The sequence below is a fragment of the Sinocyclocheilus anshuiensis genome, unplaced genomic scaffold, assembly GCF_001515605.1.
Source record: "Sinocyclocheilus anshuiensis isolate Anshui unplaced genomic scaffold, SAMN03320099.WGS_v1.1 scaffold209, whole genome shotgun sequence".
In the NCBI taxonomy this organism is placed as follows: domain Eukaryota; kingdom Metazoa; phylum Chordata; class Actinopteri; order Cypriniformes; family Cyprinidae; genus Sinocyclocheilus; species Sinocyclocheilus anshuiensis.
The window spans coordinates 1,444,168-1,460,617 of NW_015540880.1; the positions used below are offsets into that span (position 1 = coordinate 1,444,168).

Below are 16,450 nucleotides of genomic sequence, written 5' to 3' on the forward strand. Positions count from 1 at the left end.
TGATTGCGCGCGCCGTCGTTTCGCGTGGCGGTGTGCGCGACATTTTTTGTAACTTTCCGCGCATCTCCGCTTCCGGAGATGCACGAGTTCAAAGCGACTCTAGCCGAACATGCACGTCTGTGCCAGCATTGGCGCCTGGTCGGGAAATGTCATGCCCCAGCCCTTACCATAGGCTGCGAGCTTCAGTGTAAATATTGCATCAAAATCAAATCAATTTGAGCACGATTTAAACCCGGATGATGGTAACCACCCTTAAGTTCGTCTGCCTTGGGAAAACTAGCGTATCTCCGACATAGTGATAAATTAAGGGCGTGGCCACTTGAGTGACAGGTGGATTGCTGTGACGTGCTGCCAAGATGGCGACGACCGACTCCGCCCACTTTAGGCTTCAAAAATGCACTTCAGAAACCTACGGGTGCTGGTGCTGTGCAATATCTTTGCAGCACCAAAGAAGAGATAATACAATATTAGGCAATTATTTCACAAAGTACACCTCGGAAAAATACAGAAGTCTGGACCTCGGTGACCTCATAGCTGCATGGCTACGGCCATGTATGTGGTTTCCTGTGTTCTGTACGGCATGTGGAGGATGTGTTGCAAAATCAGATGAACTATTTCAGATTACTCACTTCTGTTCTAAGTAAGTTGGCAAATAACACTTCTATTTCATCAAATGAGGTAAAAATTGAACTTAATTTTGCAACTGAACATGTTTCAGTTGAAGAAAATAACTGTAACATTTATTTTTCATATCTGTTCAAGCGGTATTGTGTCACCAAAACAGTGACATGCACAAACATTGCTAAATGTTGTAGCATCCTAAACATGGTTATTCTCAGAGACCGTTCCATCCAATGCACTGGACTGGAGTAGATCAAAACACAAGTTAGCAATACTTTACAACTTTCTATATTCCATGTTTGCTGTGTTGATATAAGACACAAGACAATAAATTAGGGATGTCGATTTAACGCGTTAATTTGGGGCAACCAATTATGGGAAAATAGCACGTTAAATATAATAACTCATTTAACTCGCCCTGCCCCAGGGTTCAGTTTTTCACAAACAGCAATGCTGCAAGACGACGACTGACTGCATGCTGTTGCATATGTCCCTAAAATTAAATAGGCCTATGTGAGGGTAAAAAAAATGCCAGTTTTTGTCTTATATTTACATATATGATATAGTTTAGCAAGAGTGCTGTTTTTTTTTCTGAATGTAAAAATGTGACGTGATATTGATTTTATACATTTTAATAAGAAGTTTATATTTGTGACACAATATTGTAAGTATTGTCTGTTCTGCTCAATTTTGCCAACAAAAATTGTTCCTCCAAACAAAGCCATAGCACAGCTGTTGTGCCTTTCAGAGGCTGAATAAATCCCCGTTTTTGACAACATGAAACAACCAATGGGTATTTTTAAACAAGCATAAATCACATAACACATTATTAAACTTGACAACAAAATAAAAAAATAATAACCAAGTAAATAAAACTGGAAAACAATAAAAAATCAGAACCTTATACTATTCATGTGCCAGTCCATGCGGGGGACACTATCAAACAGTTACTTGTTAGGTTTTTCTGCTTTGGAAACAATTACTGACAATAGATATAACAAGAAATCTTATTATTTAATTATAATTTAGAGCTTTTTATTTCTACATGCTCTAAATAAGTATAAATGATTATGTTTAAAAAAGGGTGTGATATATTAGTATGTACACTAAGAAAGAAAAGCTACAGAAAAAAGCTACAAAGCTGTCACTGTGGGCGTTACCCTTTCAATATGTACACTTTAGTTACTAAAAAATGTAAGTACTAATATGTAACTTTAAGGTACTAATAATAAGTAACATTTAGGGGTGAATACCAAAGATTAGCTAAAGATTAGCTTTTGTATAGGGAACTGCTCCAGTGACATTTTGTGGCTTTGTGCTTTTTTCTGAGAGTGTAGCATACCCTGGTTATTCCTTGTGGTGTGGGTGCAGGACCTCCGTGAAGTTGACGCCCCATAAAAAGAAATAATCACCAAAACTATACCATTCGTTTGTGCTGATTTGTGCCGCAAAAACGAATGTTTGTGCTGGTTTGGTGTTTGAGATATTAAACATTATTTTTTTGACCGTGTGACTTAACTCTCCACTGGAGGTCTGCGCGGGACTGTTTTTTAAGTCCCGCTCCCGCAAGGTTCTATTCCGCACCCACCCGCTCCCGCTATATATTCACTCTTTGTTCACCCGCTGTCTTGTGTGTTATTTTATTAATCTTGTCAAGAGTTTTGAATTTATTGACTTTGACTTGAATTTATATGAATTATCTTAAGACACAAAATTCGTTTAATATTTTATGCAACACAGTAAAAAAGTGTCAGAGAAAATAAAAATGTTTTTTGTATTTCTTATTTTTATTCGTCTTGTCAGGATACAATTCGTTTAATATTGACAACACAATAGGGAAAAAGTGTCGCAGAGAGAAAAAAAAAATAAAAATGTAAGTTGTACAAAAATAGCCTATTAGCTATTTTTATTCGTCTTGTCAAAATACTAAATTCGTTTGACATTTTTCTGTTAACACAGTAGGAAAAGTGGCAGAGAAAAATAAATAAATAGGCAAAGACATCTTTCATTTAAAATTATAGGCTAAGCAAAATATAAACAAAAAAACCGAGTTGAAAGTCCTTCAAGGACAGCGCATCCACACTTCTCCATCCTTATTCTGCTCTGTCAGTCATCCACAACTTGCCTGTTCTGTCTGATGGCCATATCTTTACCACCGGTACAGCCTGCTCTGAGCATCGTTATGCACATGCTGCGCACAGACCACGCAAATAACGTGACGTTTAAAGCATGCGTGCAGCGCGTGCATAACAGTCCGAGTGTAGGCTGTACCGTGGTCAATAAGAATAAAGCACAGATATGCTGTTCTAAATGGACGTCGGGAACGGGATATTGTTAGACCGCCCGCTCCCGTTCAAATTACACCAGAGTTACCGACCGCTACGCGTTTTATTCGGGAATTTAATCCCGCGGCGCAAAAAATCTGGTCGAGTATGCATTTTTATTAATTCACAGGCAATATGGTTGAAATAATATTTTAGTTCAAAACTTTAAGTGCCATTGTTTAAAAAAATGCTTTATTGACTGACGTTTCATAGACCTTCAGTTGTTATGCTTTCAAATTCCATGCCATTTGTAATTTCACAGTATTTTCACCTCCTAAATGACTACTCTTGTAAAGTCACAGTTCTATAATGGTCAAATTTACTCAGGCCGATGGCATTTTTTGTATGACATAAATTTTTTTTTTTTTTAGAATAATTGTACACTGTAAAAAAAATTCTGTAGTTTTTACAAAATAATTTTGGCAGCTGTGGTTGCCAGAATAATTTTGTAAAAAATACAGAAAAACCGTAAATTATACAGTACAAAACTGTAATTTACAAACAAGAAAATTTTAATGTAAACCAATAAATTCAACAATGCACACTGCTATTAAAATCTATTTTGTACCTTTAACATACTGACAACCACCATAATAATGCAGGTGGTAAAAGAGAAAGCCACATGAAGAATCAAAGCTCATCACAAGTAGCTTCACCACAAGCAGAAGTATATACTAATATATAGAAGGTGCACAGAGTCATTCATGCAAACACTAAACACCATCATGGTAACACACATGATACTTAAATAATGCATTAAACTTTCATTAAACAACAGAAGATGTAACATAAAGCCCAAATATACATAACTAATAACAAAAACTATTTAAAAAACATGATTATTTAAACAAAATACTTTCAAATGTGGAGTGTCATGCAGGGACTTCTGGGAATATCAGTTTACAGTTTTTGACTGTAAATTATACATTTATTTCAGTGTACATAAATGGGTTAAGCAAAACAAATGTGATTATTTCTGAGAACTTTTTAACCTCAGGCACATATATAGGCCTACATTATTGTACAGTACAAATATTTGAATCGTCCCTTATTCTGTCCCTTATTTTCTTAAAGGGGTCATATGATGCTGCTAAAAAGAACATTATTTTGTGTATTTGGTGTAATGAAATGTGTTTATGCGGTTTAAAGTTAAAAAAACATTATTTTCCACATACTGTACATTATTGTTTCTCCTCTATGCCCCGCCTTTCTGAAACGCGTCGATTTTTACAAAGCTCATTGGTCTGAAAAAGCGAGGTGTGCTGTGATTGGCCAGCTATCCAGTGCCTTGTGATTGGCCGAATACCTCAAGCGTGTGACGGAAATGTTACGCCCCTACCATACTGTGATGATGCCCTGTCCGGCCGGAGCGACGAGACAAAAACATTAAAACCCATTACAAACGAGGCATTTGTTGCATCCAGTGGGGACATAATTACTGATTATAATGACTTATACTGTCTTTTTATGGTTGCGTTGCATTGCATCGTGGCGCGTAAACATAAAACCCTGTCTGCATTTGTGATCGGAGAAATGACAAACAACAAGTGCTACTCCACACTGCCCGAAACACGCGTTTGAATCATCAGTGGCAAATCCTTTAAATGAAAACGTACTTACGTGAGTCAGAACTGCCGGCATTTTAGTCTAACGTTACTCTCTCAGGATCAGTAAACAGTCCTCCATAAAATGTGCTGCACACATCTGGATATTTGGGTTAAGCTGTTCTGGAACAGTGTAGTAAATACAACTTAACCACTGATTTGTAGTCGTGTCCTCTTTTGGAAGACCAAACAAAGTAGTTTCGCTTTCACAACGAAAAACACAGCGGCCTAGCGGAAGCCCCGGCTTAGCGTGAGCTGTTCTATGGACGAAATGCATCTAAAAAATAGCAGATGAAACAGAGTGAGCTGCTGCGGGAAAGATGCGTGATCAAGCTGCCCGAAACATGAGAATGCTTTATTTTAAACGTCAAACTAATGCATTAGCCTAATGTTTAACACGCTTGCCCTGTCAAGCGCTTTGACATATGCATGTGCTGTTTAATGTGTGAGATATGTTTCCTCAGCGCATAAACTGCATTTTACGTAATATCCTTTTCTGTAAATGTTACATATTCACATGAATGTTTCTATTTTGCATGAAGGCTCCTCCTGACAGTCTGCGTTAAACTTCAGACTTCACTGAACAGCGCCGGCTCGCGCATGCGCGTCAAGCAGACAGAAAGCAGTAAAGGGGGAGAAAATTTATATTCAGCGCAAATAATATTAAGTTTGCTGATATATCTGTTATTGGACGTTAAATTTAGGTTTAAAAGTCAACATTATTATCATTTATTATTTCCATGTTTAGCCTAATATAGGGAATTAAACTGTCCTTTGTCCATTTGTCTGTTTAAACTGTGCTTTGTAACTCTTTTACACAATCTATAGCATAGAGATATATTCACCATACAGTATGTTTTCATAGCATTCAGTTGGCACGTTTCTTTGAAGGACAGCATTGGGCGGAATGTGGAATAGTGTTTTGTCAATTAAAAAATAGGCTTTTTTATCAGATTAATCGAAAAAATAATCGGCCAGCTAATTGATTATCAAAATTATCGTTAGTTGCAGCCCTACTGTCAATCTCACAAATCGGCTACATGAGTACATTTCATACAAATCATACCTCGTCTTCATTGTGAACTTCCAAATGGACCGTTTTGACTCATCAACATGAAAAACAACATACAATGCTTTAGTCATTCTTTATTATTCATGTAGAAAGCAAAGATAAATAAAGATGAGATGTGTTTAGGGTATTATTCTGCAACAAGTAGCCTAACAAAAGTATAATGGATAACAGTTATTCTAAATCACCAGTTCCTTAAAACCATTGGTCAGTTGCATAAACATAGCCGTTAAGACTGCGTCTTAAGAACTAGTTTGACCAACTAGCAGTTAGCCAAGAGCTAATTAGTTTTACTTTTATGATTCAGATTGGGCCAATCTACTGTTTTGTAATTGACTTTAAAAAGTTTTGACCAGTCTTTAAGAAAACAAATTAGATGACACAATTTTTAAGACTAGTCTAGGCAGTTTATCCAAAAGACCGCATGTAAAAACATTTTTAGTGACTCAACATGGTGTAACATTTTTCGCATACAGCACATTTTCTCAAGGCATTTTAAAAACCTTTACTATAAGTTGCATTGAAACAGCTCTTAAGTATAAAATATGCGTTTAAAAAGTAGAAGAATGAAATAAGAGCAATATTAGTACAGCTTAGAAATGCTTGTCCCATTTTTTTTTTGCTTCAGGGATGAGTGGACTGAGGTGTAACTTCATCTTGTTGCACTTAATCTGCCAATGATATTAGAACATCATTAATATTGACACATTCAGTACACATGCACAAACAAACCACTTTCTCTCTCTTTTTATCTCTCACCTGCAAACACCTCGACTTCACACAGAGTGAGGTATTTATTGGTCCCAGGTAGAAAAATGTTGACATATCTCCCCTTAACAGGCTTAAAATCAAATGTTTTTGTGCCTCCAGATAGGATGAACCCAATAGCTGTAACCCTGATACACACAGAGAAAGAGAAATAGAGACCGACATAGCAATCAAAAAGGCATGTAGCAAATTAAATACTTTTCTGACAAAGTCAAGTTTGTATTCAAAGAATTTATTCAAAGTAATTTGATTTTATTTATCCTTATATTCTTAATTTTCTAAACATTTGTGTAAGTAGAGAGTGAGAGTGCAAGACAACACTTACAGATCATTGCTGTTGCCATTATTTTCCAGGCTGTTGCCGATACGGATCTGAGCACCAACTATCCTCTCTTCACAACAGTCTCCTCGATTAGTGATACTAACCCTGGTTACCTTGTGCACTTCCCTCAAGTCAACTCTCCACCAGGGATCATCCCCTGCAGTGTGAGTGCAGGACCCGAGCATGTAATTTGACTCACTATTGCCATCAACAGCATTTTGAGCAGCTCCTAAATGATTGTATGTGGAAGACTGGACAGCTTCAGCTCCAACAGCGAGATTCTCTGTTCAACAATGAAGCAAGCAATGAAGAACACTCACATGAAACACAAGAGATCTCTGATGTCTCCTTTACGGTTTAAAAAAAAAAATTGTTATGCACAAATTAATAAGCACATAAACTATTTTTTTGTACATAAACATAAAACACAAACATAAAACAAAGTACATGAACAAATTTTATCTCAGAGTCTTTCCCTTACCTGCAAATACCTTAACTTCACACAAAGTGAGGTATTTCCCGTGCCCAGGAAGAAAAATGTTGACAAATCTCCCCTTAACAGGCCTATGCTGTTCATAGACTTCAGTTCAGCATTCAACACAATCATCCCTCAACAGCTCATTCACAAACTGGTCCAGCTGGGGCTCAACACTTCGCTGTGCAACTGGCTGTTGGACTTTCTGACTGGAAGACCTCATCAAAGGTTTTTGTGTCTCCAGATTGGATGAACCCAACAGTTGCAGCCCTGTTAATAGAGAAAGAGAAATAGAGAGCAACATAGCAATCAAAAAGGCATGTAGCAAATTAAATATTTGTGTAAGTATTAGAGAGTGATACAACACTTACAGATCATTGCTGTTGCCATTATTTTCCAGGCTGTTGCCGATACGGATCTGAGCACCAACTATCCTCTCTTCACAACAGTCTCCTCGATTAGTGATACTAACCCTGGTTACCTTGTGCACTTCCCTCAAGTCAACTCTCCACCAGGGATCATCCCCTGCAGTGTGAGTGCAGGACCCGAGCATGTAATTTGACTCACTATTGCCATCAACAGCATTTTGAGCAGCTCCTAAATAATTGTATGTGGAAGACTGGACAGCTTCAGCTCCAACAGCGAGATTCTCTGTTCAACATAAAATAAAGTACATCTCATGCTAAGATATAATCCCATGATGGGACATTATGCTAAGTTCTCTGTTCAACATAAAATAAAGTACATCTCATGCTAAGATATAATCCCATGATGGGACATTATGCTAAGTCATGTAATCGAAATGATGGATTATAGGTTTTCAAATGTTTAAATTCTATCAACAGCTTCAAACAATATTTATGTGCTACTGACAGCACATTTCAAGCAATGAAGAAAACTCACTTGAATCACAAGAGCACTCTGATGTCTCCTTTACTGTTTTAAAAAAATAGTTATGCACAAATTAATAAGCACATAAACTATTTTTTTGTACATAAACATAAAACCAGGGCCGGATTTACGCATAGGCATTCTAGGCACGTGCCTATGCTCGCTCGTCCAGGGGGGGCCCATACACAATGAAGAGATATATACTATTTTTTGTTATACTATGGGCAGTGGTGGAGCCAGGATGTTTTTATAGGGGTGGCCAGAGAGGGGCCAGCAACCAGTCTGGGGTGGCACAGAAATCGTTATTATTTCAATATAAAAATGTGATTGACTATAAAGTATTGGACTGTTTTAGTGCCTAAAACACAACTGAATACAATTAATTTCTACTAAATTTTAATTGAGATGTTTGTGAATTAGATCAAGTAATGCTGAGTGAATGTAATAATTTGTGTATTATTCCCCACCTCCAGGCAGAGATGTTCACAATTCTTTAACTTGGAGTCCGAGTCAAGTCTGAAGTCTTTGTCGCTGGAGTCTGAGTCAAGTCTCGAGTCTTTGGTCACGAGTCCGAGTCGAGTCTCAAGTCATTTAATGGCTCGCAAAAAAAAAATCCCATTCAGAATCCTCATATATTGAAATCTACGAAGCTGTTCTATAGGCTATAGACAAAATATATGATCTATGATCTGCTTTTTTTTTTAAAGTGGTGAGATGTAAGGTTACTGTACATCCAGCCTGTTACTTATATGTTTTAATCCATTATCATGTTCAAAACAGTTTTTCTGTTATCAAATTCTACAGGAGTCCTATATACCATGACACATAAGGAAATATGTGACACAGATATTACAAAACCATACAAATAAATTATTTCTTTATTATATAAGTCAGGGGTATTCAATTAAAGTTCCAAGAGCCGCGGCCTCTATATTTTCTTCCAAGCAGAGGTCCGGACAGAAAACAAATTACATGTATTGTATTTTTACATTTGGATACATGCGAGGCCATGTGACAAACAAATACTGTTTCTGTTCAGGCTTTTCCTCCTGAAATCGATACTATTTTAATAATTTACTTAAAAGCAATATCTACTAAAAATATCTACAATAATCAAAACGTTCTCATCTTGAGCAGAAAAGAAAGATAACCAGCAGTTTCAAAGTTTAAATTCTATCCTAGCATTCTAACAACAATTTCCTAATTATAATTACATGATTCTTTTGAAATGTTCTTAGCTTACAGATTAATAAAGCTAAATGTAGATCAGAAACGTCTCACCACATCTGATTTGAACAGGTTATAGATAGATAAATAGATAGTAAGAAAAATAACTATATTCGCAGCATTGTTTTTTTCTGCTGTGTTTTAGTGAAAGTAATCTATAATTTTTCTGCTCTTCGTGTTTCTGTTGTTGTTAAAATAACCGCGTCATCCGCGCCGGCGCGAGTCCGGAGAGAGAGAGAAAGCGCACGGAGCTGAAATGACTTGAATAAAGCGCGTTTGGCTTTAGATAACAATACTAGAGTAGCCTATATAGCGCTGAAAGATATTTGCCATAAACGACCCCGAGAGCTTGTTATGTGATCCGCTCCGCTGTTTTGAGGCGCTGCTCACAAAATGGTGCTGCTTTTACGGCTCGCGCTCCGGATGGATGCCGGGGTGTGGATGCGGTCCGCCAAATATCAGTTATATAAGGATCAAGACTCGAGTTGCTTTTAAAATATTCACGAGTCCTTTTCCTCGAGTCGAGTCAAGTCTGGAGTCATTTCAGGTCGAGTCTGAAGTCAAGGCTGAAGTCTATAAAAATGCGACTCGAGTACGACTCGAGTCCGAGTCACTAACTCGAGTGCCCATCCGTATTTTAATAAAGGGTCTCACTCTTTATTGCTCAGTCAGCTTGTTTCTGGTTCTCAAAACCCCCAAAAGCGTGTTCTCCATCATTGCATACTCATTGATGAGACATGCAGATACTGATTTTTGTTTGCTGGGGTGGTAATATTATATAGGCCTACACTGTAAAAAATGACCGTAAATTTAACGGTAAAAGACTGTAAAAATGCTACAGTAAAAACCTGTTAAATGGTTAACGGTAAATTCCCCTACTATATACGGTGAAAAACTGTATTAGACATTACATGTATTGGACATTAATTTTACGGTAGTATACCGTTTTTGGAAGTGGAAAAGACCGTATAATTTACAGTGAATAACCATAAATTGACATTCCCAGAATTCCCTGTGTTACATTTCAAATTTGATGTTTTTTGTTGAAATAACTATGTTTCTTCTTAGTTTTTTCTTATCAGTTTTGTATATTAGGGTTGTGTGTTACACCTAATGTTGTCAAATGAATGTTTATTGCATTATTTCAGTTTCATGTGTGTTACCATGATGGTGTTTGGTGTTTGTATGAATGACACTGTGCACCTTCTATATATGGTATTACTTAAAAGCTGCTTGTGATGGGCTTTGGTTCATCATGTGACTTTCTCATCACCACCTGCATTTGGTGGTTATCAGTGTATTACAAAGGTGCAAAACAGATTTCAGTACTTCAATAGGTTGGTATATTAACATTATATCAGTTAATGAAAATACGGTATTTAACTGTAAATTTAAGTTAAAACCGTAAAACCTAAAACATTGCTACCGTATTTTTTACGGTAAAATTCCGGCAACCACAGCTGCCGGTTTTTTACCGTAAATTTTACGGAATTTTTTTTACAGTGTATTAATAAGGAAAAGGGGCCCAAAAAATTGTTTTACCTATGTCACGATAAGCGGTAAATCTGGCCCTGCATAAAACACAAACATAAAACAAAACATGAACAAATTTTATCTCAGAGTCTTTCCCTTACCTGCAAATACCTTAACTTCACACAAAGTGAGGTATTTCCCGTGCCCAGGCAGAAAAATGTTGACAAATCTCCCCTTAACAGGCTTAAAATCAAAGGTTTTTGTGTCTCCAGATTGGATGAACCCAACAGTTGCAGCCCTGTTAATACACACAGAGAAAGAGAAATAGAGAGCAACATAGCAATCAAAAAGGCATGTAGCAAATTAAATATTTGTGTAAGTATTAGAGAGTGATACAACACTTACAGATCATTGCTGTTGCCATTATTTTCCAGGCTGTTGCCGATACGGATCTGAGCACCAACTATCCTCTCTTCACAACAGTCTCCTCGATTAGTGATACTAACCCTGGTTACCTTGTGCACTTCCCTCAAGTCAACTCTCCACCAGGGATCATCCCCTGCAGTGTGAGTGCAGGACCCGAGCATGTAATTTGACTCACTATTGCCATCAACAGCATTTTGAGCAGCTCCTAAATAATTGTATGTGGAAGACTGGACAGCTTCAGCTCCAACAGCGAGATTCTCTGTTCAACATAAATATATATATGAGATAGAGAGAGATAGATAGATACATAGAAGTTTTCAATAACCACTAATTATATTTCAGTCTATAATTTTAAATTAATTAATCATAATCAATAGCTACTGAACTTCTCTGATTCTTGAATTCAGGCATTTTTACTTCTATTATTCTAAACTTACCTGTCAAATCAGCAATGCACAGCCCAGGAAAAAGTGTGAGCAACAAAATCACAAGGTCACCCATCCTCCTAAGATATAATACAACACATTGACTGAGTCTATGCTTGTTTTCTGTCTTATCTATTTTTTTAAGTCATCACATGTCATAAAGTCAGCGCAGTGTCTTTTTGCTGTGACACTAGGCAAAATACAACAGCTTAACCTGCAAGTGATTGATTTCCAGATTTGAAGTGTTACGTATTCACTTGTGTGTTCCACCGATGGTGGTGGGAAAAGAGCTATCATGATCCTTACCTGTCTGTCCTCAGTGTAAATGTGTTTGAACCAGATCAACATGGATGAGTGCATTGCTTTTTATGTGGTTTGCTCTTTGCCCTTCTATGCGTAAGTGTTTGTGGAGGATGTGTTGCAAAATCAGATAAACTATTTCAAATTACTCATGTCTGTTCTAAATAGATAAGTAAATGACACCCACTTCTGATGTCAAATTCCCTTTTTTAATTTAGCAAAGAACTTTAAAGGAAATAAGTGAAGTAACTTTTTTTCTTATCTGCATAAGCAGTATCAGATATCAGATAAACAATCTTTCAAATAACCCGCCTATGTTTGTAATCTGTTTGATGAATATAGCTGCAAGATTTAAGGAAAACCATAAATTAAACAAACATTACAATTAAATTTAAAAAGCTGGGTAATCTGGTTGCAAGTAACAGGGTACAGGGGGTTGGGACTAAATGCTGGTATGTAGTTATTAAGCTTGTATGTGCATTAAAGAAAAATATTTGTTGGAACATTATTTCTTAATGGACACAGCCAATGATGTTGACATATTTTTGCTCTAAGTGCACTCTAAATTTACACTACATAAAACATAACTCAAATGGACAGCAAATGCAGTAACAGCAAAACAATAATTTTCTTTATTCATCTGAGCTACAGCGCATAATGGGTGCTGAAGCTTTCCCCCGGAGCTGCAGGAAAATATTGAATTCAGTTCGCCATAACATTGTCAAGTAAAACTAATATATGTATGTATGTATGTATGTAATACACAACAACATCCTCAAATCCAACCAGTTTGCATTTACCCAAAGATCCTTCCAAGATGGCTCCTTCAGTTTTTGTGTCATAAAGTTTTTGCGTGTAAATTTGAATGTTGTGATTTCTTTGGCAGTGGAGTCAACTATAACACTGTCCGTTTTAGGTAAGCAGGATCTTATATGTGCACTGGGTAAAAACATCAAGATGTAGGATGTCTATAAGGCAAATGAAGACTGAATCGTAGTGTAAAAGGAGACTGAGTGATTGAGTTTGAATTTTAATATGTATTGTGATTTATTTTACGTGATCTTGCTCTAGATTGGAAGTCAACCAGGGGCCAGCATACAAAAGCAAAGCCGTTTATTTGTACAATTTTTACATTATTACATTTGCTTGCGTAATATACTGAATTATTCAGAAGTAGGCCTACTGAAGATGTTCCTAAATAAAATAAATCACTTTGTCCTTGTCATATAACAGATGCATTAAATTCATCATGAGTGGCCTATATATTTATTTATGTATGTATTTATTTTGTAAAGCACGCTTGCAGAAAGCTATAAATGATCGAGCAAGTTTTCATCTTTCTTTCCGTTATATTTTCCACCTCCTCTTCCTCTGTCTCTCATTTCACACCTTCATCTAATCCTTCTGTCATTTATACAAGACTTATTCTCTCTCCACCATGCAATTTTTTGTTCAGTTTCTCTCTCTCTCTCTCTCTCTCTCTCTCTCTCATTCATTGATTATTTTTCTCTCTCTCTCTTATTCATTGATTATATTCCTCCCCATTGATTATGTGCCTGAAGTTATTGCATATCTTGAGCACAGCCTGGTTGAAGTCCTCCGATTGGTCCGCGAATATGTAGTGACCTGCACCCTGAATGACCTTGAAGGAATTAGAAAGAAAAAGGTGATTGTGGGGAGTTTTAAAGGGGAAAACAATGTGATCACTGAAATAAAACTTACTATGATTTCTGTGTGCGAGTTGGGTCACCTGATTGGCCATCGATTCTGGAACGTGATCCGTAGATGAAGGTCATGGGAAGACATGGGACTGATCATCTCCACACGGTCCATCATGGGGTGCTGAGGCCATGCGTATGGGACTGTCATGTTTTTAAATGCTGTCTCACCGCTGCCCAATCACAAGACAAAGTTGTAGGCATTTTTTTTTCTTCTGTCTGTTAGGTCAGAAAGTGGCTATTCCGCCTGGGCGGTTTACCTGGCCATTTGTGCATTCACATGGTATATGTAATCAGACACCGTGTCATCTTCAAATACAGAAGCATATTTCTGCTTAAAATCTGCTCGCAAAAGCTGTAGCAACAAAGGACCTGAAAGAGAAATAAATTCGCAAAGAAAGATCAGTCGCCATACTATGGAAGATTTCCAAATCAGGATAAAATTTCTCGTGATAACCTTACATCTCGCTTTATATATAGTTGTTAACTTCTCCTAACTGCATCCTTATTTCTCACAATGTGAATTTGTATCTCGCGATGTGATTCATTCCATTTTTCTTATTAAAGGAACAAAACACAAGCACAATTCATATTTGTACAGACTACAGATGTGTTTAATTTTCAGACCAGTGTTATTTCAGTATTATTTATATTATTTATTAATATTTTTAAATATTATTTTTATTTGTATATTTTAATTAAATTTTAGTTTTAAAACAATTAGTAATCTTGTTATGTGCTTTTTCATTTTTATTCGTTTTGCTTTTTAATACTTCTATTTAGCTTTTTTAAATGTCAGTTTTAGTTTTAGTAATTTTAGGATGTCAACTTACTTTTTTTTCAGTTAGTTGCCACAGCAAAATTTCTCATTTTTATTTAAGTTTTAGTTTTTCATTTAATATTGATATTTTACTTTATTTAAGCTTTATTTTATTTACTCAAAATGATTTTTAATAGTTTTAGTTTCAGTTAATGATAATAACACTGTTGCATACCCAGCGGGCCTGCCAGCCTAAGCGGACCAAGAGGGTTAAATGGATTCATTGCTGCCCCAAATATTTTAATCCAGATGGGAACCCAACGCTCCTTGACATCCGGTCTTGCTGCAAAACCCCATGGCTCCACCAACACCAAGTGCTTCAATCTGTGACAAAATTATTTACAAAAAAATCATTATAGCAGACATTAAAAGCATCCTTGAATAATTCAGTATTGTTAAAATGTTATTATAATCCCAAACACACACACACACACACACACACACACACACACACACACAGAGAGACCTGTGAGGATATTTCAGGGCATAGGCAGTAGACACATATCCTCCAAGATCATGGCCCAGAAGAATCATATGTTCCAACCCTTCTGCTTTTCAAACTGCTCCTCTGCATCCCTGCCGAAGGTTGGTCGACTGCTGCGTCCAAAACCCAGCATGTCCAGTGCGAAGAAGGCCCGTCCTTCCTGTGCAAGGGCAGGTAGGTTTTTTACCCACAGACCCACTCCACCCCCAAAACCATGTAGTAGCACCAGTGGGACCTGATGGCGTTGAACCCCAGAAGCAGAGAGGTCAGGTGAGCTTTCTCTCTCATTAAAGCCAAGAGTCCATATGTAGTTGCCATTAGATATGGGAACATATCCTTGAGTAAACTTCACTTTGATGGCTGAAAATACAATAGAGATGTTGAATGGTTTGTATGGGGATTAGAAACCTTATAGGAGTTACCCTTACAGTACACTTACGTTTCGGGATTCTGTCTTCTGCTTTTATAAGATGGGAGAGCAAGGTGGGACACCAGGATGGCAGCCAACTGGAGATCCATCCCGAACTGTGATATACAGTGAACAGATACAAAATGCTCATAGAAAAGAAGATTTAATAATGCCTTGAATTGTTCTGTTATTAATTTATTTTCCTCTTCTTTATCATCAATCTGCTGGCTTTTGTGTCAGAACATTTTCTGTCTAATATTCAGAACTAGGATATGCCCCTTGGGTATGCCCCACCCCCAAATATATATATATATATATTTAAAATTATACCAACTACAAGCAAGTTAAGCAGATCATGAGAAAATATATAAGAAATATAGAATAGATTTTATCAATGCATAAAAGAAAGAAGTTCTACTCACATGAACTAACTTTTTTGTCTTGTATCTCTTTATTTCATAAACACACACATTTAGAGATGCATACATGCACAGCTTACCTCCTTTGTGTAAGTATAAATTCCTGTTGATCTGTTCTCATGGTTCCTCATGTATTGTCATCACTGACATATTATTTTTGTGAGAATGTGGACTGAAACACAGGCAGTGCAAATAGGGAAGTGGTCAAAGAAGATCCCCAAGGACCAAACAAGCACCTTTCACCCACTCTTGGTTAGAGCACATATTCATTTTTATTTATAACTGATAGAGGTCACATATCTCTATGCAGCCATAAAAGTGTTATGCAGTACCTTTGGAAATCTGCAAATTATATACACTACAATTCAAAAGTTTGGGATTAGTAAGATTTTTTATGCTTTTCAAATAAGTCCCTTATGCTAATCAAGGCTGCATTTAATTGATCAAAAATACAATTAAAACGTATTTTAATATTTATTTCAAACTTAAATATTACAATTTAAAATAACAGTTTCTCTTTTAATATACTTTAAAATATAATTTATTCCAGTGATGGCAAAGCTGTTTTGAGTGTTGAGATTGCAGCAGATGTGAAGGAATAATGTGGTTTGGAAAAATGTGGTTTTACAAATGAAACCTGGTTTTCAAAGGAAAGATTGCTATCAAATAATAGCA

At 36.6% G+C, this 16,450-nt stretch overlaps 2 pseudogenes; both read right to left on the reverse strand.

The window, feature by feature from the left end:
- LOC107688390 (uncharacterized) overlaps positions 1 to 12,010 on the reverse strand; it is a 21,606-nt pseudogene extending 9,596 nt beyond the window's left edge.
- A 1,437-nt stretch (positions 12,011 to 13,447) lies between these two features.
- LOC107688391 (1-acylglycerol-3-phosphate O-acyltransferase ABHD5-like) lies at positions 13,448 to 15,896 on the reverse strand (annotated as a pseudogene).
- Between the last annotated feature and the right edge of the window lie 554 nt (positions 15,897 to 16,450).